Source organism: Carcharodon carcharias, chromosome 18 (genome assembly GCF_017639515.1).
Source record: "Carcharodon carcharias isolate sCarCar2 chromosome 18, sCarCar2.pri, whole genome shotgun sequence".
Lineage (NCBI taxonomy): Eukaryota > Metazoa > Chordata > Chondrichthyes > Lamniformes > Lamnidae > Carcharodon > Carcharodon carcharias.
Genome location: NC_054484.1, coordinates 82,855,240 through 82,880,070, shown reverse-complemented (window position 1 = coordinate 82,880,070; position 24,831 = coordinate 82,855,240). Strand labels below are relative to the sequence as shown.

At 42.9% G+C, this 24,831-nt stretch overlaps 1 protein-coding gene across 5 annotated transcripts in view; it reads right to left on the bottom strand.

The window, feature by feature from the left end:
* The window catches only part of ptchd1 (patched domain containing 1), a 156,990-nt gene that overhangs the window by 109,620 nt on the left and 22,539 nt on the right, over nt 1-24,831 (bottom strand). The window lies entirely within an intron of this gene.

Below are 24,831 nucleotides of genomic sequence, written 5' to 3'. Positions count from 1 at the left end.
AGCCATTCTCCACTTAAGTAACACTCTGCTTTTTTATTCTTCCTGCCAAAGTGAACAACTTCACATTTTCCCACATTATACTCCATCTACCATATTTTTGCCCACTCAGCCTATTTCCATCTGCAACCTCCTTAAAACCTCTTTACAACATACTTTCCTACCTATCTTTGTGTTGTCTACAAATTTAGCTGCCATGCCTTTGCTCTCCTCATCTAAGTCATTGATGTAAATTATAAAAAGCTGAGGCCCCAATACAGACCCCTGTGGGACTGCACTCATCACATCCTGCCAATCAGACAAAGACCCATTTATACATACTCTCTGTTTTCTGCCAACTAATCAATCTTCTATCCATGCTAATACATTACCCCCTATACCATGAGCTTTTATTTTCTGACTGCATTTTCACCAAGTTCCCCTCTCCCTTACACCTCCTGATTTACAGCTATCACTTGAATATTTTTGTATCCTCTATGGTGAAGACAGAAGCTAAATATTTCTTCATTTCATCTGCCACTTCCTTATTATCTACTATTAACTCCCCCCTGTCACTCTCTAGGGGACCAACACTCACTTTACTTACTCTTTTCCTTTTTAAATGTAGAAACTCTTGCTATCCATGTTTACATTTCTAGCTAGCTTCCTCTCATACTCTAATTTCTTTCTCCTGACTAACCTTTTAGTCATTCTCTGCTGTTCTTTATATTCTGACCAATCATCTGACCTGCCACTCATCTTTGCACAGTTATATGCTTTTTCCTTAAGTTTGATGCTTTCCTTAACTTCTTTAGTTAACCATGGATGGTGGGTCCTCCCTTTAGAATTTTTTTTATAGTAGGACAATTCTATTATTCTCATTAACTCCTGTCAGTTTAAGCAGTGCGAATTCCACGTGAAGTGGAATCGTACTGGGTGTTTATGGCTACAATCCAGGACATGAAGAGCCACAAGGAGCCACAGCAGCCAGAACACTGGTGCACGCTCTTCATCCTGCAACATTCACATGGACAGCAACAGGACTATTTATCTGCAGGCTAAATATAGAAATCAACCACCAAAGGCCGCTTCATCTTCACTCTTAACCCTGTATGTTCCCTTATATCTTCCCCTCTGCCTTAGTTTTAACACATTTTTTAATGTGCTGTCTGCAAACTAACAGAAACTATCGTGTTCAACTTATGTACACCCAGTTACAGAATAAACCCGCAGATGGAAATATATGTTAACATTCTTTACAAAAGCCAGGAAGTTATGCTGAATCTTTATATGACACTGATTCGGCCTCAACTGGAGTGTTGTGTAAAATTCTGGGCACCACACTTTAAGAAGAATGTGAAGATTCACAAGAATGGTTCCAGGGATGAGAAGGTTCAGTTATGTGGATAAATTGGAGAAGTTGGGGTTGTTTTACTTAAAGAAGACTGACAGGAGATTTGAGAGAGATGTTCAAAATCACGAGGGGTCTACTTGATAGGAAGAGACTGTTCTCATTGCCAGAAGGATTGAGAACCAAAGGGGCACAGATTTAAGGTGGTTGGAAAAAGAACAAACAGCGACATGAGGAGAAACTTTTTCACTCAGCAAGAGGTTAGGATCTGGAATGCACTGTCTGAGGCTGGCTTTCAAAAGGGAATTGGATAAGCAACTGAAGAGAAAAAATGTCCAGGGATACAGGGAAAGGGTGGGGGAGTTGGACTAGCTGAGTTGCTCTTGCAGAGAGCCAGCACGGACACAATGAGTTGAATAGCCTCCTTATGTACTGCGATAAAAACAAAAAACTGCGGATGCTGGAAATCCAAAACAAAAACAGAATTACCTGGAAAAACTCAGCATGTCTGGCACTATCAGCGGAGAAGAAAAGAGTTGATGTTTCGAGTCCTCGTGACTCATGAAGGGTCATGAGGACTCGAAACGTCAACTCTTTTCTTCTCCGCCGATGCTGCCAGACCTGCTGAGTTTTTCCAGGTAATTCTGTTTTTGTTCCTTATGTACTGTAACCATTCTATGATTCTACTAAAATAACCTGGATAGTGGCATTGGGAGTATGGTCGGTACGGTTACAGGTGACACCAAAATCTGTGCACAGGTTAAGGCAGTAGACAAATGCAAAAATATTTAGATGCACTAGGGCAGTTTAACTTAGATAAATGCAGCATCATGTAAAACCAACGCAAAATACATGTACCATTTGCAGAGATCAATACTGAAAAGAGTTTAAGAGAGAAAATGACCAATGTAGAGAAACTGTAGCTAAAGCGAATAGGGAATTGGGGTATATTAATAGAAGCATTCAGTATGGAGGAAACCATTTTGTCACTCCAGAGATCACTGGTGAGATCGCATTCAGAGTACTGTGCCCAGGCTTGCACCTCCCATGTATGGTGGGGTCATGTAGTAGTCTGGGAAAAGATTCAGGGGAGAGCTACAAGAATGATTCCTGGCTTAAAGAGCCTTAGTTACCTAGACAGGTATAAGGATGCTGGTCTATTTACTTTAGAACAGTTTAGACTTGGGGACGACCTGCTCGAGGTCTATAACATAATTAAAGGGTTTGAGAGGTTATTCCAGTTTAACAGATTGGAGAAAACCATGAGACATGAGTTTAAACTATGTAAGAGTAGGAATAGACTGGATTGTAGGGGCTTTTCTTTTCCCAGAGGTTATTGAGCCTCTAGAATGTATTTCCAGTTGGTGTGATGCCTTCAAAAGGGAGCTGGACCAGTTCCTGACAGGGGCAGAGATCACATCAGTTACAGGGTAAGAGTCTTGATGAATAACACTTGTGATCCTCCTGGGCTGGTTTTGACCACCTAAGGCAAATCAGAGAGGAATTTTCCAGGGTATTTTTTCCTCTTATTGACTCTAAGAGGAGGTGGAGGGTGGAGAAGAGAGAAAATTTCAGTCATGATGCTCCCTGAGCGTGAGCAAGCAAGATAGGCCTACTGGACTTTACCTGCCTGTCAATTTTATTTGCTCAATAACTTGGCATTCTTGATTACAGTTCATGTACAGTCCCTTGTCCACGAGTCAAGAACACACAGCTCTTCACAGGAAACATCTTACTGGGCTACCAATAGTTTCCTGTGTGCTTAGTTTTAGAAATTTGATAAAACCAAGACCAAGAGAAAAAAAAATCAGAGACAGCAGAAAAGTGACCTACCTACAACACTCTGGAAAGAGGGGAGAACTCAGAGCTGAGGCACTCACAGTTCAAAATGATTTTCTTACAAAGTTTATATGATTTATGGGGGTTACAGTGGCTTTGCTTTCATCCCCCCCACAAAATATTTATACCTACCTATGCAAGGCCTGTGTATAACCAGACTAGCCCCAATGTATATACCAGAGTAAGATCTATATATACAGGATTTAGCACCAAGTGGCTTGCATATAAAGGGTTTAGCACCATGCAGCTTGCATATACTGGGGTTAGCACCAAACGGCCTGTGTATACCAGAGTTAGCACCAAACGGCCTGCGTATAACAGAGTTGGCACCAAACGGCCTGCGTATACTAGAGTTAGCATCAAACGGCCTGTATATACCAGAGTTAGCACCAAATGGCCTGTGTATACCAGAATTAGCACCAAACAGCCTGTGCATACCAGAGTTAGCACCAAACGGCCTGCGTATACCAGAGTTAGCACCAAACGGCCTGCGTATAACAGAGTTAGTACTAAACAGCCTGTGTACAATAGAGTTAGCACTAAACGGCCTGTGTATACCAGAATTAGCACCAAACGGCCTGCGAATACCAGAGTTGGCACCAAATGCCCTGCATATAACAGGATTAGCACTAAACGGCCTGCATGTATTGAATTTAGCATGTACTGGATTTAGCACCAAGCAGCTTGAATATACTGGATTTAGCACTAAAACTCCTGCAAGTGCCAGATTTAGCTCCATGCGGCCTGCATATACCGGATTTAGCACCAAGTGGCCTGCTGTCATGAAGTTATTAATGTATATAATGTATATAATGTTATTGGAATTTTTTTTTAAAAAGAGGTTTAGTCTGTGGGTATGTCTGTGTGTGTTAATTGGTTTAAAGCCCGCTAGGTGCTTTGATCTATAGTAGTTTTGGGCTGTAAACAGAGGTAGAGGTACATTTGCATTTTGTTGAGTAGGGCATTCAAGAGTGGGAGTGAAATCTTGCACCTAGCTAGGAGACACCAAGCAATGTTTATATTACTAATAAAATTGGTACTATGAAAGGGGTTCAAAGGGCCTGGTGATACAATGAGAATTTGCATTCAAAGGGGAATGCTGGGTATAACAGAAAGGATTGTGTGTGCAGAGCAGAGGCATGTAAGATCAAAGCATCTAAGCCTACAACTGTCTGCAAAGGAACCAAATTAAAAGAATCCACATTTTGAATTCATAAGGTGAAAATGCTTTGCCTGGTATCTGGTTAAGCCTATGGTTATTGTTGCCTTAGTGGGAATTAATTTGGGAATTTGTTAAAAGTTATGATAGTAGTACTTTATAGCTATGTGCATATGTTTAATTTGTTGTAAATTAATAAATGCCTCATTTAGTTTGATATAAAAACCTCTTGAGAACTGGTGGTCTTATTCCTGAATTTAGAGCTGCAATTCAAAACATACCAATTGAAAATGTAGGTTATGACAGTTGCTTAAATTTTCCCTCTGGGATTTTAAATAATTCAGAATTTACCAACTACTGTGTCCTTACTGGATTTAGCATCAAATGGCCTGCATATACCGGATTTAGCACCACGCGGCCTATATACATCGGATTTAGCACCAAATGGCCTGCATATACCAGATTTAGCACAAAATGGCCTGCATATACCGCTTTAGCATCAAACAGCTTGTGTACATCAGACTTAGCACCATATGGCCTGCATATATCAGATTTAGCACCAAGAAGCTTGGATATACAGGATATGGCAACGAATGGCCTGCATATATCAGATTTAGCACATAACAGCCTATATTTACCGAATTAAGTACCTAGTGGCCTGCATATATTGGATTTAGCACCAAACAGCTTGTATGAACTAGATTTAGCACCAAATATCCTGCATATATTGGATTTACACCAAGTTGCCTGCATATACTGGATGCACCAAACGGATTGTATACACCATACTTAGCATCAAGTAGCTTGTATAAACAGGATATAGCACCAAGCAGCTTGAAAATACTGTGTTTAGAACCTAAGGGCCTGCATAAACCAGATTTAGCACCAAACAGCCTGCATATACAGGAATTAGCACCAAATGGCCTGCATATACCGGATTTAGCACCAAACGGCCTGCACGAAGACCTGCATATGCTGGATTTAACACCAAGCAGCTTGTATATACCAGATTTACTGCCAAATGGTCTGCACATACCCGATGAACCACCAAGCAATTTAGCACCAAATGGCCTGCGTGTACCAGATTTAGCACCAAACATCTTGTATATCGTGGATTTAGCACCAAGCAGCTTGCATACATCGGATTTAGAACCAAATGGCCTGCTTATACAAGATTTAGCACCAAACATCTTGTCTATCGTGGATTTAGCACCAAGCAGCTTGCATACATTGGATTTAGAACCAAACAGCCTGCATATACAAGATTTAGCACCAAACAGCTTGTACATACCGGATTTAGCACCAAACAGCCTGCATGTACCGAATGTAGCACCAAGCAGCATCTACATACCAGATTTAGCACCAAATGGCCTGCATATACCGAATTTAGCACCAAATTGCCTGCTTATACCAGATTTAGCACCAAATGGCTTGCATAAACCAGTTTTAGCAACAAAAGGCCTGCCTATACCAGATTTAGCACCAAGCAGCCTGCACGTAATGGATTTAGCACCAAACGGCCTGCATATACCGAATTTAACATCAAATGACCTACATATACTTGATTTAGCACCAAACAGCTTGTACATACTGGATTTGGCACCAAATGACATGCATATACCAGGTGTACACCAAGCAGCCTGCATATACTGGTTATAGCACCAAACAATTTGAGTATACCATATTTAGAACCAAGTGTCCTGCATATATGGGGCATTAGCACAAGCTGCTTATATATGCTGAATTTGGCACCAAACGGTCTGCATATACCAGATTTACCAAATGGCATCGTTATACAGGATTAAGTATCAAACAGCCTGCATATACCAGATTTAGCACCAAGGAGCTTGTACATGCCCAATTTAGCACCAGATCACCTGCATATACTGGATTTAGCACCAAGCAGCTTGTAGAGACCAGGTTTAGCACCAAATGGCCTGCACAGACTGGAGTTAGACCCAAATGGCCTGCACATATGTGTTTTGACACCAAATGGCTTGAAATAGCGGATTTAGCACCAAGCAGCTTGCATATACCGAATTTAGCACCAAACCACCTGCATGTACTGTATTTAGCACCAAGCAGCTTGCATATACCGCATTTAGCACCAAGTGGTCTCCATATTTAGCACCAAACATCCTGCATATACCGGATTTAGCACCAAACAGCTTGTATATACCCGATTTAGCACCAAATGGCCTGTATATACCGGATTTAGCACCAAACGGCCTGCATATACTGGATTTAGCACCAAATAGCTTGTATATACCAGATTTAGCACCAAATGGCATGCACATACCAGATAAATCACCAACAACTGTGTATACCATATTTAGCACCAAGTGGCCTGCATATACTGGAAATTAGCACGAAGCAGCTTATATATACTGGATTTAGCACCAAATGGCCTGCATATACTAGATTTAGCACCAAACGGCCTGTATATACTGGATGCAGCACCAAATGGCCATCATATACCGGATTTAGCACAAAGCAGCTTGTATATATATGTATATTGTAGGATGGCTGAGTTGTGCTGTTAGTGATAGAGTTGATCTGCAAAATGGTTGGACATATATGAGGTGAAGTCACCAATATTGGCCGACAACTGAGAAACTATTTCAGAGTATTGCCATTCACGGACTACCAGAAGTAGTTTCTGATAACGGCATGGCACTTTTGAGTGTTGAGTTTCAACGGTTTATAAGCCTCAACGGTATCATTCGTGAAAAAAGCACCACCCTTCCTCAAATGGACTGACGGAAAGGGCGGTTCAAATGTTCAAGACAGGCATGAAAAAGCCTTCCACTTCTTGGGTGGAAACTTTAACTTTATTTACAATATACTCAGCAGCAACTACACGTCTGCTTTCAACTTCAACTCTATCTCTACCCTGACTGCTGAGGTAGCCCGAGCTACTCTCCTATTGGTTACTACAGATCATGTGATCTTCCTTAACAAATATTATTCTTAAAGGTACATTGCACCCTATACAAAGCCATAATTACTACATTTTATCCCCTTGAACTTAGCTATACATATTATATTTACAAGTACTTATTTTTAAAAACATAATATTTACACTGGGTAAGGAATTTACAAGTTCAGTCTTTCAGGTGGTTTCCTGGTACGAGTGGAACGTCGCAGCTCTACAACTTCAGATTCTTTGTCAGGAACCTCCTTTTCCGGAGTTGCCTGAACATCAGGTGCTTCAGTGGGAACTTGTAGTTCTGTATCCTCAATACTTACAGGAACATCAGACATGTCAGTCCTGGATTGAGTATCCTCAACAGGAAATGCAGACCTGGTCATCGGTCATGATCACTGGTGGAACTATAACTTGAGGATTTGTCTCTCTGTTCCTTAAATGGTCCACATGTTTACGGATGATCCGGCCTTCCACCTCCACGGGGTAAGATAGAGGTCCAGTCACCGCACTTATTTCACCCGATAACCACTTTGATCCTTTTCCAAAATTTTTCACATATACCAGCTGTCCCATGGTAAATTTCCTCTCATGACTATGAGTCGTGTTTAGTTTTCTGACTTCCCAGACTCCTTTTCACCTTCCCCTCTAAATTCTGCATTATTATGCTCAGTCTCAGCCTGAGAGGGCGTTTCAACAATGTCTAGTTGAGGAACCAACTAGAGAACAGGCCATCCTAGGCTGGGTATTGTGCATTGAGAAAGGAATAATTGGCAATCTAGTTGTGCGAGGCCCCTTGGAGATGAGCAACCATTATATGATAGAAGTCTTCATCAAGATGGAGAGTGACGTAGTTGATTCTGAAACCAGGGTCCTGAATCTTAATAAAGGAAATGACGATGGTATGAGCCATGAGTTGGCTCTGATGAATTGGGAAACATTACTTAAAGGGATGACGGTGGATAGGCAATGGCAAACGTTCAAAGAGTGCATGGGTGAACTGCAACAATTGTTTATTCACGTCTGACGCAAAGGTAAAATAGGAAAGGTGGTCAAGCCATGGCTTAGAAGGGAAATTAGAGATAGTATTAGATCCAAGGAAGAGGCATACAAATTGGCCAGAAAAAACAACAGACCTGAGGATTGGGAGCACTCTAGAATTCAGCAAAGGAGGACCAAGGGATTGATTAAGAAGGGGAAAATAGAGAACGAGAATAAGCTTGCAGGGAACATAAAAACTGACTGTAAAAATTTCTATAGGTATGTGAAGAGAAAAAGATTGGTGAAGACAAATGTAGGTCCCTTACAGTCTGAAACAGGGGAATTTATAATGGGGAACAAAGAAATGGCTGGCCAACTAAATACATACTTTGGTTCTGTCTTCACAAAGGAGGACACAAATAACATAACAGAAATGTTGGGGAACACAGGATTTAGTGAGAGGGAGGAACTGAAAGAAATTGTGTTAGTTGGGAAATGGTGTTGGAGAAATTGATGGGGTTGAAGGCTGATAAATCCCCAGGGTCTGATAATCTACATCCCAGAGTACTTAAGGAAGTGGCCCTAGAAATAGTAGATGCATTGGTGGTCATCTTCCGAGATTCTATAGACTCTGGCACAGTTCCTACAGATTGGAGGGTAGCTAATGTAACCTCACTATTTAAAAAGGGAGGTAGGGACAAAACAGGGAATTATAGACCAGTCAGCCTGACGTCAGAAGTGGGGAAAATTCTAGATTCCATTATAAAAGATCTAATAGCTGAGCACTTGGAAAACAGTGGCAGAATCGGACAGAGTCAGCATGGATTTATGAAATGGAAATCATGCTTGACAAATCCACTGGAATTTTTTGATGATGTAACCAGTTGAGTTGATGAGGGGGATTCAGTGGATGTGGTTTATTTGGACTTTCAGAAAGCTTTCAACAAAGTCCCACATAAGGGATTAACGTGTAAAATTAAAGCGCATGAGATTGGGGATAGTGTATTGAGATGGATAGAAAACTAGTTGGCAGACAGGAAACAAAGAGTAGGAATAAAGGGTCTTTTTCCGAATGGCAGGCAGTGACTAGTGGGGTACCGTAAGGATCGGTACTGGGACCTCAGCTATTCACAATATATATTAATGATTTAGATGAGGGAACTAAATGTAATATCTCCAGATTTGCAGATGACACAAAGCTGGGTGGGAGGGTGAGCTGTGAGGAGGATGCAGGGATGTTTTAGTGTGATTTGGACAAGCTGAGTGAGTGGGCAAATGCATGGCAGATGCAGTAAAATGTGGATAAATGTGAGGTTATCCACTTGGCTAGCAAAAACAGGAAGGCAGATTATTATCTAAATGGCTATAAATTGAGAGAGGAGAATGTGCAACGAGACCTGGGTATCCTTGTACACCAATCGCTGAAGGTGAGCATGCAGGTGCAGCAGGCCGCAAAGAAGGCAAATGGTATGTTGGCCTTCATAGCGAGAGGATTCGAGTACAGGAACAGGGATGCCTTGCCGCAATTGTACAAGACCTTGGTGAGATTGCACCTGGAATATTGTGTGCAGTTTTGGTCTCCTTATCTGAGGAAGGACGTTCTTGCTATAGAGGGAGTGCAGCAAAAGTTTACCAGACTGATTCCTGGAGTGGTGGAACTGACATATGAGGAGAGATTGAGTCGGTTAGGGTTATATTTGCTGGAGTTCAGAAGAATGAGGGAGGATCTCATAGAAACCTATAAAATTCTAACAGGACTAGACAGGGCAGATGCAGGAAGTGTGTTCCCAATGGTGGGGGAGTCCAGAACCAGGGTTCACAGTCTGAGGATATGGGGTAGACCATTTAGGACTGAGATAAGGAGAAATTTCTTCACCCAGAGAGTGGTGAGCCTGTTGAAGTCGTTACCACAGAAAGTAGTTGAGGCCAAAACATTGTATGCTTTCAAGAAGGAGTTAGATATAGCTCTTGGGGTGAAAGAGGTCAAAGGATATGGGGAGAAAGCGGGAGCAGGAAATTGAGTTGGATGATCACATGATCATAACGAATGGCACAGCAGGCTCGAAGGACCGAATGGCCTACACCTGTTCCTATTTTCTATGTTTCTATAACTCCACAGGTGTGACACTTGTTATTGTATGAGGGGGTAATCCTGTACAGAAAAAGAAAGCGTGCTAGCTTGGTTGCCAAGGAATCGCCAGTTAGCTTTTTCATGCCTGCCTTGAACGTTTGAACCGCCCTTTTGGCCAGTCCATTTGAGGAAGGGTGGTACGGTGCAGTTTTCACATGAGTGATACCGTTGAGGCTGATAAACCGTTGAAACTCAGCAATCGTAAGTGCCGTGCCATTATCGGAAACTACTTCTGGTAGTCCGTGAATGGCAATACTCTGATGTAGTTTCTCAATTGTAGCGGCCGACATTGGTGACTTCACTTCATATACATCCAACCATTTTGAATGGGCATTGACAATGAGCAGAAACATTGTTCCCAGGAAAGGTCCGATGCAGTCAATGTGTAACCGCATCTGGATGTAATGGAGTTGTCACTGGCAGCCTTTGCAGTTGCTGACATGGTGCTTTACTAAACTCTCTATTTCGCCATCCATCCCAGGCCACCACAGACAGCTGCGTGCTATGGTCTTCATTCGGGAAAATCATGAATGTGCGCTGTGTAGGTCAATTAAAAGTGACTCCCTTCCCTTTGGAAGAACTATCACTTGTGCTCCCCACAATACGATGCCATCCTGGCTGATTATTTCATGTCAACTGTTGAAGCTAGGTTTCATTTCATCAGATACGAGCTCCTGTGACCAACCATGTAGCACTTGTTCTTGTACTTGAGATAGGACTGGGTCCCAACTTGTCAAATCTGTGAAGGGTCGAGCACATACCGGTGACGAATCTAAAAAATTTTACAGTAAAACAAGGCCTAATGGAACTGGGACATGCTCATCATTCTCTTGTAAAGGCAAATGACTAAGGACATCGACGTTTGTGATTAGATTGCCAGGCCTATGTACGAAAGTGTATTGGTATGCTGCCAGGATTAAAGCCCTATTGGTATTTCTGTATCTTCTTTCTACGTGCCTTCTTCTTTCTAGCACAGAATTTAATCTCAGCCTTATTTTTGACTTCACTATTGGCCAGAATTCTCTCAGATGCCAGCTCAACTTGTCTGAGCTCAGTGGCTGAGTCTCCCAAAATTTCATTGTCTGTCCGCTTCTTGGCAAATTCTGCGACTTTTGCTTCCAAAGCCTCTTTGGCTTCATTTAGCTGATTCTTCGGCTCTTCCATCTCTTTTTTGTATTTGTTTGCTGCCTCCTGGAAAATTGAACATTGTTGTGTCTTCTCTGCCAACTCATTCTTCAGTTTGTTCAGAGAAGTGCTGAATTTTTTCTGTTTCTCTTCGTACTGTTCCAGAGGTAAAAACTTTGACCTGAGGGAATCTTTCAGCAGGTTTTCTTTTTCCCTGCGAAGCTCGCTCACTTCATCTCAAACTCTGTCATCAAGCAGGGTCTCTTCCTCAAGTTTCTTCTGCTGTCCTTCCAGGTTCTGGCTTAAGACAGCCTGCATTTCTTGTTGAGTCCTTACACACACCTTTTCAAAACAGGAACTCTCCCAGCTTCCTTTTGGAATCTCAGTGGCCAATCAAGATTGATTTCCCATAGCCAATTTCACCCTAGAAGGCTTGGTCCTCTGCCTTCCATTACCAACACTGGTAGCTTTGCTGATTGGCTTCCAAAATGGACAGTTATTCTGTTTATGCCTTTTACTTGAATGTACTCACCCGTATACGTTTTTAGCTTGGCATCTGTTTCTTTTAAACTTAATTAATGTTCATCATTATTCAAATATCTGAAGGTATGTTCCCCAATTACTGTAGTGGAAACTCCCATGTCCACTTCCAATCTAACGGGTTTGCCATTTACTTTCTCTGTGACAAATATTGGTTCTGTCTTTCCAACTATCAAATTAAACAACAAGTAAATGTCTGAATTTGTTGTTCCAGGCTCTTCTACATTGTAGACTTCATTGGGCTTCTTTTGTTCACAAGCCTGCTTGAATCTTTCCTTGCATTGCCCCATCATATGTCCATTTCTGTGCCAATTGTAGCATTCGGTTTTTTTAAACTGCCAATCGCTAAAAGACTGCTTGTTTCCACCTCTATTGAAATTATTCTTTGATTTTGCTACTAAGTTATTTTTCTTTATTGTTCAGCTAGTGAGGGCGATTTCCCACTTCTCGGCAGAGTCTCACTTTTTCACACCCTTTTCAGCTGAGGTTTCCCGCCTGATGTGGAGGACGGCGCCATTTTGCACACCCTGTATTGCTTGTGAATCTCTTACAGCGCTTTCCATTGCCAGCTCTACCTCTAGCACCTTCTTGAAATCCAGATTCACTTCGGACAATAATATTTTCTGAATAGTGTCCTCCTTCACATCAAACACTAAATGATCTCTGATCATGTTGTTCAAAGTCGTACCGAGCTCACAATGTTCCGCTGGCTGCTTCAAATTTGCCACGGAGCATGCAATTGTCTCACCTGGGGCTCTATTTCACGAATTAAACCTGAACCTCTGCATCATGACTAAGGGTTTTGGTTGGAAGTGACCCTTCATGAGGTCCACCAATTCATCAAAATTCTTAAAATCTGAGGCACTGGGTGCCGTCAAACTTCGAGTCAAGCTGTAGGTTTTGACCCCACAGGTACTCAAGAAGATGGCTCACCTCTTCCCTCATAAGCTCATTCGCTTAAAAAAAGGATGGGAAGCATTCTATGTATTGAGACCAATCATCTGTGGCTGCTTCAATAGGATCAATTCTCCCAAATTGTGGCATTTTGAAAGGGAAGCTTCTACTTACAATCATTGGGTGAGGTACAGTGCCAATTTCCTTTTAACTTAATTTCTTCTGTTCAATCCTGTTGTCTCCTCATTGCCAGTTTGTTGTAGGGTGGCCAAGTTGTGCTGTTAGTGATAGAGTTAATCTGCAGACAGTTCTTGGGTGGAAATTTTAACTTTATTTACAACATACTCAGCAGCAATACATGTGTGCTTTCAATTCTAACTCTATCTCTAAACTGACTGCTGAGGTAGCCTGAGCTACCCTCCTATTGGTTACTATGGATCATGTGATCTTCCTTAACAAGTATTGTTCTTAAAGGTACATTGCACCCTAAATAAGACCATAAATACTACAATATACCAGATTTAGCACCAAAGGGGTTGTATATAATGGATTTAGCACCAAATGGTCTGCAAATACCAGATTTAGCACCAAATGTCATCCTTATATGGGATTTAGCACCAAATGGCCTTATATACCAGATTTAGCACCAAGAACCTCGCACAAACCCAATTAGCACCAAATGGCCTGCACATACCGAACTTAGCACCAGTCTGCATAGACCAGATTTAGCACTAAGCAGCTTGTATGAAAACGGGTTTAGTACCAATTGGCCTAGATCAACTGTTTTTAGCATCAAGCTACCTGATTTAGTACCAAATTGACTGCATATACCAGATTTAGCACCAAATGGTCTGCAAATACCGGATTTAGCACTAAACTATCTATAAATAGCAGATTTAGCACCAAGCAGCTTGTATAAAACTGGATTTAGCACCAATCGGCCTACATCTACCGGATTTAGCACCAAACAGCCTACATATGCCGGATTTAGCACGAAGCAGCTTGTATATACCCATTTTAGTACCAGATGGCCTGCATATACTGTATTTAGCACCAAACAGCTAATATACAGCAGATGTAGCACCAAATGGTCTGTATATACCGGAATTAGCACCAAGCAGCTTGTATATACCTGATTTAGTACCAGATGGCCTGCATATAGCATATTTAGCACTAAATAGCCTGCATATACCATATTTAGCACCAAACAGCTCAAATATAGCGGATCTAGCACCAAATAGTCTGCAAATACTGGATTCAGCATCAAACGGCCTGTCTATATCAGATTTAGCACCAAGCAGCTTGTATATACCAAATGTAGCAATAAGTAGCCTGTATATACTGAATTATGCACCAAACAGCCTTCATATACTGGATTTAGCACCAAGCAGCTTGTATATACCTGATTTAACACCAAATGGCCTGCATATGTCAGCTTTAGTACCAAACGGCCTGCATATACCTGATTTAGCACCAAAAAACTTGTATATACCGAATTTAGCAACAAACATCTTGCTGTCATGAAGCTATTAATGTATATATTTTGGAAAATATTTTTCTTTTAAAATAGAGGGCTAGTCTGCAGGTATGTCTTAATTAGATTAAAGCCAGCTGGTTTGATATGTACTATTTTTGAGATGTAAACAGAGAGATAGCATGTATTTGCATTTTTTGAATAGAGCATTCAAGAAGTGGGGTGAAAACTTGGTGCCTTTCTAGCAGCTATCGAGCAATATGTTTATATTACTAATAAAATTGGTACAATGAAAGGGGTTTCATTGTTAAAAGGTAAAGTTCAAAGAGACTGATGAGACAATGAGAATTTGAATTCAATCAGTGGTGCTAGGCATAATTTCAGTAGTTTTCACATGTACAGAGCAGAGGCAATGTAAGATCAAAAGGCAGCTGCAAGTCTCCAACTGGCTCCAAAGTGAAAAGAACCTCATTTTGAATTCATAAGGTGAAAATGCTTTGCCTGGTGTTTGGTTAAGTCTATGGGTTGCTGTTGCCTTAATGGAGATTAATTTGTGAATTTGTTAAAAGTTATGATAGTAGTAATTTGTAGCCATGTGTATATATATTTTTAACCTGTGTAAATTAATAAAATGTTTCAATTAATTTAATGTAATAACTCAAGAACTGATGGTCTGATTCCTGAATTTAGAGTCGCATCTCAAACATAACACGTAAAATTACAGGATAAAAGCAAAAAACTGCGGATGCTGGAAATGCTAAACAAAAATAAAAATACCTGGAAAAACTCAGCAGGTCTGGCAGATTAATTAATAATAATTAATTAGCACATTCCTTAGATAATATCACCATCTTCAACACCTCTTTGTCCTTTTGTCTATGACATCTTTTGGCTATCTCCACCTATCACTGGCCCTCTATCCAGCTCTACATGTCCCACCCCCTTAAACCAGCTTATATTTCACCTCTCTTCTATTGTTACTTAGTTCTGTTGAAGAGTCATACGGACTTGAAACGTTAACTGCGTTCCTCTCCGCAGATGCTGCCAGACCTGCTGAGTTTTTCCAGGTATTTTTACTTAAAATTATAGGTTATGACAGTTATTTAAAGTTTCCCTCTGGGAATTTTAAATAAGTCCACCTTATTAACTGCATCAGTCATAACATTGCATAGACCTGATTTAGCTTATATTAGCTTAGATTATAAACTGGATTTAGCACCAAACAGCCTGCATATGCCAAATTTTGCACCAAATAGTCTGCATATACCAGATATAGCACCAAAAGACCTGTATATACCGGATTTAGCACCAAGCAATTTGTATATACTGGAGTTAGCACCAAATGGCCTGCATATACTGGATTTAGCACCAAAGGTCCTGCAAAAATCTGATTTAGCATCAAGCAGCCTGTATATACTGGGTTTAGCACCAAACTGCCTGTATATACCGGATATAGAACCAAATGGTCTGCATATACCAGATATAGCACAAAATGGCCTGCATGTACCAGATTTATCACCAAATGGTTGCACATACTGCATTTAGCATGAAACGGCCTACATACACCAGATTTAGCACCAAGCAGCTTTCATGTACCAGGGTTTTTTGTATTATTAATTCACGGGATGTGGGCTTCACTGGCTGGGCCAGCATTTGTTGCCCATTAAGGTTGCCCTTGAGAAGGTGGTGGTAAGCTTCCTTCTTGAACGACTGCAGTCCATGAAGTGTAGGTACACCCAATGTGCTGTTAGGAAGGGAGTTCCAGGATTTTGACCCAGCAACAGTGAAGCAATGGTGATATATCTCCAAGTCAGATTGGTGAGTGGCTTGGAGGGGAACTTCCAGGTGGTGGTGTCCCCATCTATCTGCTGTCCTTGTCTTTTTAGGCAGTAGTGGTCATGGGTTTGGAAGGTGCTGTCCAAGGAGCCTTGGTGAATTCCTGCAGTGCATCTTGTAGATGGTACACACTACTGCTATATTGTGTCGGTGGTACAGGCAGTGAATGTCTGTGGATGTGGTGCCTATCAAGCAGTCTGCTTTGTCCTGGACGGTATCAAGCTTCTTGAGTGTTGTTGAAGCTGCACTCATCCAGGCAAGTGGAGAGTATTCCAACACTCCTGATTTGTGCCTTGTAGATGGTGGGCAGGCTTTGGGGAGTTAGGAGGTGAATTATTCGTCACACGATTCCCAGCCTCTGACCTGCTCTTGTAGCCACAGTATTTATGACTAGTCCAGTTCAGTTTCTGATTTGGCACCAAACAACTTGCATCTACCCAATTTAGCACCAAATTATTTGCATGGACCAGATTTAGCACCAAACAGCCTGTATAAACTGGATGCAGCACCGAATAGCCTGTACATATTGGATTTAGCACCAAATGGCCTGTATATACTGGATTTACCAGCAAACAGCTTGTAATACCGGATTCAGCTACAAAACAGCCTGCATATACCAGATTTAGCACCAAATGACCTGCATATACTGGTAAATCAAAATACAGCGGATGTTGGCAACCTGAAATTAAGAACAGAAAACACTGGAAATACTCAGCAGGTCAAGCAGCATCTATGGAGAGAAAAACAGAATTAAATTTTTAGGTTGATGACCTTCCATCAGAACTAGGAAAGGTTAGAAATGCAATAGGTATTCAGCAAAGAAAAAGGGGAGGGCGGAACAAAGGACAAAAGGGAAGGTCATCTGTGATAGGGTGGAAGGCAGAAGAGAATAAATGTCAATGAAGTTGGTGGTGCAAGGCCAAAGGGAGTGGTAATGGGACAAGTAAAGAAACAAAAGATTTAGCACCAATATCTGCATGGACCAGATTTAGCACCAAACAGCCCGTATATACTGGATGCAGCACCGAATAGCCTGTACATACGAAGTTGGTGGTGCAAGGCCAAAGGGAGTGGTAATGGGACAAGTAAAAAAACAAAAGATGTGTCTAGAGGAGGTGTGAATGGCAAAAAATGTCATCTGAAAGCAAATAAAGAGAAAAAAACAAGACAGTCAACCAAAAAAAAGGAAACAAAATGAGATAGAGGTTACTGTCTGAAACTGTTGAACTCAATGTTGAGTCTGGAGGGCTGTGAAGTGCCTAATCAAAAGATTACCTGCTGTTCCTCAAACTTATGTTGATCTTCACTGGAACATTGTAGGAGACTGAGGACAGAGGTCAGAGTTGGAACAAGGTAGAGAATTACAATGATAGGTAGCCAGGAACTCAGTGTCATGCTTACAGGCTGAATTGATATGTTCAGCATAATGGTCACCCAATTTGCATTTGGTCTCTCTAATGTAGAGAACGCTGCATTCTGAGCAGCAGATATAATGTAATAAATTGAACTTGTAACGCTCCGGTCTCTTAAGCCCAACATTGTCATCAAACCTGCTGAAAAGGGTAGTGCTATTCTCTGGTGAGCTACCCTCTACCTAACTGAGGCCAAACACCAACTCTCCAACACTTCCTCCTACCTCCCTCTGGACAATGACCGCACCACCAAATATCAAGCCATCATCTTCAGGGCTGTCACTAGCCTGATCTTCTCTGGAGATCTTCCCTCCACAGCCTCCGACCTCATAGTCTCCCAACCCCGAACAGTCTGCTCCACCTCCTTTCCCGGATCCAGGAACAGGAATCCCCCGGTAACCTCATCATTTCAGCCTGTTCGTGCCCCACTGAACTTGATTCTACTTTTTTCTCCTCTTGTCCAGTCTCTTCCCAACAACATCTTGGACTATTTTGATGTTGTTAAGTACTTTAGCAATTTCCAGTTTCCTGACCCTAACCATCTTCTCTTTTATCATGGTTGTTTAACTCTTCACCTACATCCTCCACCAGGTCTAAGGCATCGCCACTTTTTCCTTGAACAGAGACCCAACCAGTCCCCATCTACCGCCACCCTCCTCCGTCTGGCTGAACTTCTTCTCACATTAAAGAATTTCTCCTTTAACTCCACTCACTTTCTTCAAATAAAAGGTGTTGTTTGCAGGAGAGAATTCCTAATTCCTTTTCTGTAAAGCTGGGCTTCCTGATTTTTCTCCTGAAAAGCCTGCTTCTAATTTTAAGATTACGTCTTCTTGTTCTTGATCCCCTTATCACAGAAATTTGTTTCCATGCATCTACACAATGGAATCTTTTCAAACGCTTCAATCAGATCACTTCTTCTAAAGACGTTTCTGCAACCTGTCTTCATAATCTACACCTCTAAGCCACCTTATGATTCTGGTGAATCTGCACTGCATCCCATCTAAGGCCAATATATCCAGAGCTCAAGACAAGCATGGGGTCTACCTTGCCACTCCCAGACCCTTTCTGAAGTGCTGAAGGCTCGCAACAGGCTCAGCACTGGGACAACTGAAGGAAGCAAGATTTTCCAGATACAGAACAGCTCCTGGTCTGCATTAGAAGGGATAAAAGGATCAGGTCAGTACTCTATACACTAGGGACTACTGTAGATGATGTAATAGTGAGGCAGAGAGTTGCTGAGACTTCAAGCTTATACAAAGGAGTCCTCTAGGTATTCAATGCGTACATCAATGCAAACAAAATTTATTAAGAGGAAACAAAAAGTGGGTAAATGCATGGGTTCATTCATAAGTGACCTGTACTGGCTAGCAGATAATTGTGACTATAGGATCCTCAGATATGAATTAATACGCCACTGTATAGTAGTTGAGGGTCTTAGATAAAACCCTATCAGGTCTCTTGCAAATGAGAGAAGATTTAACTCTCACAAAGGCAGTACAAATAGCATGACAGACCAAGTTTAGGAAGCTAACCAGAGCAGTTTTTCATGAGGAAAGTGATGTCCCTTGGAAAAAAATGAGTGAAGCCATTCAATCAATATATTAGACAATAAAGAGAAAGTGTACTGGAGCAAAAGCCTGTAAGATCGGAATAAGCGTGCTGATTGTCATCTTGAGGCACTCTTGATGTGGCAGGAAAACCCTACACAAGCGGGAAGAATATCCAGCAGGGGGAGCTGACTGCCACAACTGTGGAAAGTTAGGACACTTTAAAATTGTCCGCTGATTTAAAATAGCTCACACAAAGAAAGAGAAAATAACAAGTCCAAATCAAAATCAAATTCAAGAAGTGGAAGAGCCACAGAAAAAAACAAATAACCTTCTTAGGAGAAGTTAATGAAATAGAAAATAATTATTGGAGCATTAAATTAGAAGTTGATGGTCACCCCACAGAATTCAAGCTAGATACTGGAGCAGGTTTTTCAGTATTATCTGAAGTAAAATGGCTTCAAAATGTAACATTAAAATCATGCTCCAACCAGTTGCAAGATCCAGGACAGAACACTGAAAGTAATAGGCCAAAACTTGGCAAGTTTAAGATGGAAAGATAAATAAACTATTGAATCTCTGTATGTTATACAGAGCCAGAGGGCATCATTATTGAGCAAAAATGTATACTTGCAGTTGATTTACAAGTTTGCTGACAAGCAGTCTGTAATGTATTCAGAAACGAATTTCCATTCCTATTTTCAGGCTTTTGAAAACAGAATATCATTTAACCCTAAGGGTGGATGCTAAGCCTATGGACAGAATTTTACGCTTGCCAGTGGGCGCGCCCGACCCAATAGCGCAAGAAGACGTCGAGCGAGCTTCCTGATGTTATCCCGCATGTGTGCAATCTTCAGATCGGTGGGCATGCGCGGGTGTCAGAGCCACGCCCACCATCACTTAATAGGCCACTTAAGGCCACTAAAAACCTAATTAATCCAGATTTTATGATGCCCGTGCAATTTCGCACTTGTCCCACGGGCAGGCGGGCAGCCCACATTTTGCAAAAACTCATCCGAGGGCGGGATAATAAGGGTCAGCAATATTGTCAATGTCAGTTGAGAAAGGTTTGGGAGATAGTTTGCAGCTGGTTGCTTATTTGAACATGACAGTTTCATCTCTGTTCTGAGCTTCATTCTTAGAATTTCTAGGCTTCATTTCAGGACTCATTGGTGTCTCCAAGGCCACCGGAGAATTTTGACTGTGTGGACCCTTCCCGGTATCAGACAGCCTTCCATTACCCTGGTAAAGGGGATTGTGGTCTCCGCTGGTGGCACCTTTTCTGAGGAGGAAGAGAGGAGCAGAAGGGAGAGAAGACCAGGTGTCCCTACGCAGCTTCCAGGGGAGCGACCTGTGGGAGGAGAGGTGCAGGCCCAAGGGGCGCAGGGCCAGCAGGAAGTCCAAGGTGGAAGGGGCCGCAGAAGTTGCCACTATCCTGCTGCCAGGGTTTACAGGCGGAGATGCAGCTACCTCAATATATCTGAGGTGTAATACTGAAGAAGGCTCCGCCTCTCAAGGGAGACAGTGACCTCCATTTGTCAGATGATTGGGCCTGAGATCAGTTCCGACTGTGTGGGTGGACACCCCATGCCAGTGGCTCTGAAGATCACAGTGGCCCTCAACTTCTATACCTCCGGCTCTTTCCAGGGCTCAGTGGGGGAATCAATGTGGATTCTCCCAATCAGCTGTCTGCAGTTGCATCAAGCAGGTGACAGAAGCTCTGTTCAGGCAGGTACTGACCTTTATTCATTTCTGTACGGACGAGGCCAGCCAGACTGAGCGAGTCAGAAGCTTTGCAGTGATTGCTGGGTTCCCCCGATCCAGGGTGCAATAGACTAAACATGTGACCATCAAGGCATCAGCGGGTCAGCTGGGTGCCTTCGTCAACAGGAATGGATTCCACTAGATGGATGTCCAGATAGTTTGTGACCACAGGACACAGATTCTGCAAAGTCTGTGCACGGTACCCTGGTAACTCCCATAAAGCTTACATCCTGAGACACTCCCATGTGCCGAGGCTCTTCAGTGCTCCAGCCCGCCTGGATGGATGGCTGCTGATTGACAAGGGTTATCTGTTGAAAAGGTGTCTTATGACGCCTCTCCGCCACCCAAGAACAGAGGCAGAGAAACATTATAATAGGTGCCATTCTTCCACAAGGGCAGTGATAGAGAGCACCATAGGTCTTCTGAAGATGTGCTTCCAATGCCTGGACCGTTCAGGGGGAGCACTACAATACCCTCCAGAGCGGGTGTCACTGATAGTGGTTTCATGCTGCGCTCTCCACAATCTGGCACTGACAAGGGGGGACCCACTGAAGGAAGAGGATCTTGAGGCAGCTCCACAGGCCACAGAGGATGAATCCAGTGGTGAGTCAGAAGAGGAGCATGGTGAGGAGAACACTGAGGGATGGAGGCAGACCTCTGTAATCTCCAGGGAGGCAGGGACACCAGGAACGCCTTGGTCCAATGCTCCTTCAGCTAAGCTGCCAAAGATCTGCTTCCACCTCATGCCTGGGGTGTGTCCTCCATTCCAGGTGTCTGAAATGACCCTTTCATTTGAACACAAAGTCCACTCAGTGCCTGTGCAATAAAGTTTACAGCCACTCATGTCCAGCATTACATACTGGGGTACCCTGCACCAAAAAAATAAAAAAGGTGAAGCATACTCAGGCTGTTACAACAAAAACACAATTTATCTCATTTTGACAATCCAAACGAATTAACATAACCTTCTCTGGCCTTCAACCCCGGACCAATACATATAAGACATTGCACAACAGAAGATCACCCGTGACCAGTGTCTCTTGTGTTCTTGGTGCCTTAAACTTACATTTGCCTATGCTACAACTTGGTGTCACTCCACCCCACCCTTCGTTGGCAGTGGCATTGGAGGCAGCTGCTGACTCTGCTGTCCTGTTGGCCTTGATCACCTTGGTGGTTGTCCTCTGGTCAGTGGAGCCTGTGCTGGTCCTGCCTGGGAGGGAGTGGCCTGTGCCACGGCTGGCATCTCACCAGTCATGGCAGCCTCATCAGATGCGACGGTCACTGGTAGAGAGGTGGGGGAACTGCTGCCATCATGCGGAGCGCCCTGAGAAAAGCTGCAGAGACGACAGGCAGCTCGTGTGCCAAAGTGAGGTCACTCTGGACCTCCCTGTTCACTATTGATGGATGGACACCTAACTCGGATACTGCGTGCCTCATCCATCTCCCACACTGTCACTGACTACCTGAGGTCAGTGCCTGTATGAGGGCTTGCAGGTTCAAGCGCAACCCCAGAGACCCCTGATTCTGTTCCTGGAGCTGCCTCTTCATGAGAGTCGACACTCTCTCAATGGAGGAGGCAGTGCGCGCGACCATGAGGCTCAATGCAGTGCTTATGTTCCGCATGGACTCCTCCACAATACAGACCATGGCACACAGACCCGCATGGATCTCCAGCAGATTTGACATTAAACTACAAATGTGAATTTGAACAGCCTATGATACAATTCTTAGGGCACATTGTGCAAGCTTCGGGAATTACCGCTGACCCACAGAAAACCAAAGTCATTAGAAAGTTCTCAATGCCTAAAAACATCACAGAATTGCAAAATTTCCTTGGGGTGCTCCATCAAGATGGCAAGTTCCTACCAAACTTGGTGGAAATCAAGGAGCTGTTACAACAGCTGTTGAGACATGGTCAACTGTGGTGCTCAAACTTGGACCAGCAAAATGCTTTTGCCAAGATCAAAAATCTCCCAATTTCACCAAACCTTCAAGCGCACTATGATCCATTGTTGCCAACAATTGTAGCAGTGTCTCAACATTTACAGACTTGGGTGCAATGTTGTTTCAAGTTCAACAATAACTAGTTTATTATGCCTCAAAACTCTCATAGACACAGAGAAAAGGTATGCAACATTGAGAAAGAAGAATCAGCAGCCACACGGACCTGTGAGAAGTTCTCCAATTATGTCATGGGATTAAGGTTTAAAATTTAAACTGATCACAGACTTTTGGTTACTGTTCTTGACATAAAGGAGATTTAAAAATTTCAGCCTAGAATTCAAAGTTTAGAGAGAGGCTCATGAGATACGATTCAGTTACTGAGTATTTTCACAGAAAGTACCAAATGACAGCAGATGCATTATCAAGAATATCAGTGAAAGGAATCAAACTGGAAGATTTAAATTTTATTGAGGAACGGTGGGGGTGGGGGGTAATGGCATAATGGTATTGTTGCTGGACTAGTAATCCTTATACCTAGGGTAAAGTTCGGGGATCTAGGTTCAAAGCCTGCCACGGCAAATGGTGGAATTGGAATTCAATAAAACTCTGGAATTAGAAGTCTAATAATGACCATGAAAACATTGTCTAATGTTGTAAAAACCCATCTGGTTCACTAATGTCACCTAAAGGACTAATGCCCTTTAGGGCAGGAAATGTGCCATCCTTAACAAAACCCAGAATTACCTGGAAAAACTCAGCAGGTCTGGCAGCAGCGGCGGAGAAGAAAAGAGTTGACGTTTCGAGTCCTCATGACCCTTCAACAGAACTGATTGAATATTAGAAGAGGGGTGAAATATAAGCTGGTTTAAGGTGGTTGGGGGGTGGGGGGTGGGGGGAGAGAAGTGGGTGGGGGGGGTGGCATGGTTGTAGGGACAAGCAAGCAGTGATAGGAGCAGATAATCAAAAGGTGTCACAGGTAAAGGAACAAAGAAGGGTTGAAGGTGGTGAAATTATCTAAACGAATGTGCTAATTAAGAATGGATGGTAGGGCACTCAAGGTACAGCGCCACTGGGGGTGGGGTGGAAAGACTAGCAGGGCATACAAGATTTAAAAATAATGGAAATAAGTGGGAAAAGAAAAATTTATATAAATTATTGGAAAAAACAAAAGGAAGGCGGAAGAAACAGAAAGGGGGTGGGGATGGAGGAGGGAGTTCAAGATCTAAAGTTGTTGAATTCAATATTCAGTCCGGAAGGCTGTAAAGTGCCTAGTCAGAAGATGAGGTGCTGTTCCTCCATTTTGAGTTGGGCTTCACTGGAACAATGCAGCAAGCCAAGGACAGACATGTGGGCAAGAGAGCAGGGTGGAGTGTTAAAATGGCAAGCGACAGGGAGGTTTGGGTCTTTCTTGCGGACAGACCGCAGGTGTTCTGCAAAGCGGTAGCCCAGTTTACATTTGGTGTCTCCAATGTAGAGGAGACCGCATTGGGAGTAACGAATGCAGTAGACTAAGTTGGGGGAAATGCAAGTGAAATGCTGCTTCACTTGAAAGGGGTGTTTGGGCCCTTGGACGGTGAGGAGACAGGAAGTGAAGGGGCAGGTGTTGCATCTTTTGCGTGGGCATGGGGAGGTGCCATAGGTTGGGGTTGAGGAGTAGGGGGTGATGGAGGAGTGGACCAGGGTGTCCCGGGGGGAATGATCCCTACGGAATGCCGCTGGGGGGGTGAAGGGAAGATGTGTTTGGTGGTTGCATCATGCTGGAGTTGGCGGAAATGGTGGAGGATGATCCTTTGAATGCGGAGGCTGGTGGGGTGATAAATGAGGACAAGGGGGACCCTATCATGTTTCTGGGAGGGAGGAGAAGGCGTGAGGGCGGATGCGCGGGAGATGAGCCGGACACGTTGAGGGACCTGTCAACGACCGTGGGTAGAA